This window comes from Sinocyclocheilus grahami, unplaced genomic scaffold (genome assembly GCF_001515645.1).
Source record: "Sinocyclocheilus grahami isolate Dianchi unplaced genomic scaffold, SAMN03320097.WGS_v1.1 scaffold395.1, whole genome shotgun sequence".
In the NCBI taxonomy this organism is placed as follows: Eukaryota; Metazoa; Chordata; class Actinopteri; order Cypriniformes; family Cyprinidae; genus Sinocyclocheilus; species Sinocyclocheilus grahami.
The window spans coordinates 455,957-459,483 of record NW_015505574.1 but is presented as its reverse complement, the minus strand read 5'-3'; positions in this window follow the sequence as shown (position 1 = coordinate 459,483).

Here is a 3,527-nt window from a genome sequence, read left to right as displayed (position 1 = left end):
CCCCCGCCTCAATGGAGAAAAATCTTGTTCAAAAAGAAGGCGCGTGATGCTGTAATCCAAGCCATGATAGAAGTAGACGTTTCTTTTAGCCTAATTCTTAATTTTTACAATGTTTTGTAATGTATTAATTATCACGGGCTGTAATAAAAAAACAAGTAGTCCTATACTGATACTAAGAGTAAATATGGTTCGAATAGCCTATATTTTAGTAGGCTGTAAGTGTACAGCTCCCCTTTGAAGCTCTTGTGTTTTTCTCCTTTTCCATCACTCCAATCCTATTCTGCTCACATGTGATTGGAGATGAGTTTTGTTCCCACTTTGTTGCAGTTTGCTGGTTTTTGTAAAATAGCTTCTGTTTTTCAGATGAAAAAGTGATAAAAGAGGGGTTTTTTCAGATAAAAAGGAGTGGTTTCAGTTTAATAGGCCTATGTTTTAGGCTCATTTATTGGTAATAAATAATATTGATGATAATAAATCGTCAAAAAAATATTGAGCTTGTTTTTGAAGCTGCGGTTGCTTATTTATCTTGCGAGAGTTGGCTACAGAGACTGAAAGATTGCATTTCTCTCTTCTGACGGCAGTAATCCATCTCTCTAGCTAGCCTATAATGTATTTCTCATGTGGATACTTTTCTTTTGCCGTTGAAGCAAATGTGATTGCATACATGCATTTGCTATTCTCTCCCATGTACTTCTATAGAAGTTTACCTGCTCAAAGTTATAATTACTTCCAAATGTATTTATTTATTTCACTCTTCCATTTACCTCTAGTTTGCCCTCTTAAAATGTATTTATAGTTCCTTTCATATTTATTTAGTGTTTTTCTCCTTTTCCATCACTCCAATCCTATTCTGCTCACAGGTGATTGGAGATGAGTTTTGTTCCCACTTTGTTGCAGTTTGCTGGTTTTTGTAAAATAGCTTCTGTTTTTCAGATGAAAAAGTGATAAAAGAGGGGTTTTTTCAGATAAAAAGGAGTGGTTTCAGTTTAATAGGCCTATGTTTTAGGCTCATTTATTGGTAATAAATAATATTGATGATAATAAATCGTCAAAAAAATATTGATCATGTCAGTCTTATGCACACCCCTTCAAGTAAAGTGTTACCATTTATTTATTTAGTGGTTGTTTATTTGTTTGTTTGTTTGTCTACACTCTCCATATACAGTCATGTGAAAAAGTAAGAACACCCTATAGAGTTCCATGGTTTTCTGTATCATAGTAAAAAAAAAAATCTGTTCTTTGGCAGATCTTACATTTTGGAAACTAAACCCTCAGATAAAAAACTACATAAGACATATTGCACTGTGTCATTATTTATTTACCAAAAATAATGCCAAAATGGAAGAGCCATATGTGACAAAGTTAGGAGACCCTTATTGTTAGCATAGGAATTAAGAGGGTAAGTAGCAGTCAGGCACTGCTAATCAAATAGACCAACCTTTGATTAACTGATCATCACCAAGAGTGAGCACCTCTATAAAAGCAGAAGTTTTGGCAGTTTGGTCTGGAGCCTTCAGGTTTGTGTTAACACGATGCCAATAAAGGAAAGACATCAGCAATGATCTTAGAGAAGCAATTGTTGTTGCCATCAATCTGGGAAGAGTAATAAAGCCATTTGCAAACAAATTGAAGTTGATCATTCCACAGTGATGAAGATAATTCTCAAGTGGAAGACATTCAAACAGACCCCAATCCTAACAGGAGTGGACATCCCAGCAAAACACTTCCCATAACACCCGATGTACTTGCTGCATCGTTAGAAGAATGGCATCTACGCTAATATTAGTCTGTTTCTCTCATATTCCGAGGTCACCGTAGCCACCAGATCCAGTCTGTGTCCAGATCAGATGGTCACTGCAGTCACCCGGATCCAGTACGTATTCAGACCAGATGGTGGATCAGCACCTAGAGAGGACCTCTACCAGGACAACTAGATGAGCCCCAGATACAGATCCCCAGTGAATACCTTGTCTCAGACGGCCACCGGGACAAGACCACAGGAACCAGATGAGTCCTCTGCACAATGTAACTTTGCTGCAGCCTGAAATTGAACTGCTGGTTGTCTGGTCAGAGGAGAACTGGCCTCCCGACTGAGCCTGGTTTCTCCCAAGGTTTTTTCTCCATTCTGTCACCAATGGAGTTTTGGTTCCTTGCCGCTGTCGCCTCTGGCTTGCTTAGTTGGGGACACTTCATTTCCAGCGATATCATTGACTTGATTGCAAATGATTGCAAAGATACTATTTAAACTGAACTGAGCTGGATGAGGAAAAATGAGTGTTTACTATTGTCACTTTGCATTATTGACACACTATTTTCCTAATTAATGCTGTACAGTTGCTTTGACACAATCTGTATTGTTAAAAGCGCTATATAAATAAAGGTGACTTGACTTGACTTAATTTGTGTTCTGAAGACGAACAAAGCTTTTACGGGTTTGGAACGACATGGGGGTAAGTGATTAATGACAACATTTTTATTTTGGGGTGGAGTAACCCTTTAAAAACACATATTGCAGAACATAGAAGTAACGATTGAAGGACCAAAAGAACCCTATTCATTTCCATGCTTTTAAACATAATTTGTCGACTCTTCGATATTTAGGTATTTAAGTAAAAATACCCAGTAGGGATGGTGACATCAATAAAATTTTACTACAGAGGGAAGCGTTTCATATTTACAGTGGTCTGGGTCTGCTTGTTTGGTGCGCACCAGGGTTCGGATGGAAGCGTTCTTACTCAAACGAACAGAGCAATCGCACCAGGGTTCATTTTAATCGAACCAAACATGACACGTGTGAACACACCCTTAAACACTCTCTTTCCAAAAGGATTCAATTTGGGATTTGATTTGAAACATTTTTTGTGATATGCTACTATGTATACATTGGTTATTGTGCTGTTTTTTTTCTGTTCATTGGGTGATTAGATCATTAGGTTGATGAATTATTTTAGGTGTGATAGATCATGTTGATAATAAAATGTAGCCTACTCTTCTGATTCACTTGTTGTTTTGCCTGACGAAGACCTTAGGGTCGAAACGTTGTGATTTGATAAAAATTTTGAGAGCAGTAGTGAGAGTGTGCCGATTTTTATTTATTTACTGTGAAGGGTTTCATATGATCGAGCATCTGCCCAAAGTTTTTGGATGTGCACACATTACACTCTCTTCTATGTTTGGAAGGCTTGCCAGAAGAAAGCCTCTTCTATCTAAAAAACATACAAATCTTAAAAACATCTTAAAGAATTGTGTATAATAACCCATACAAAATACAACTCATTATGTACACTACACATTTTAAAAGAGGCAGACATGTAGATGTTTGTGAAAGATGTTTTCTCTGTTTTGGAGGGATGCTCATTTTTAAACCATACCCTATTTATTGCATCAAAACTTGTTAATATTTTACTATAAGTGGATAATTTTATCAGTTGTTTATTATTCATGCAACAATCCATATTACTGTTATAGTTTTTATTAATAGCCGTTGCTATATAGCTGATAACTTTGTCTAGTGCTCTTGTGAATGT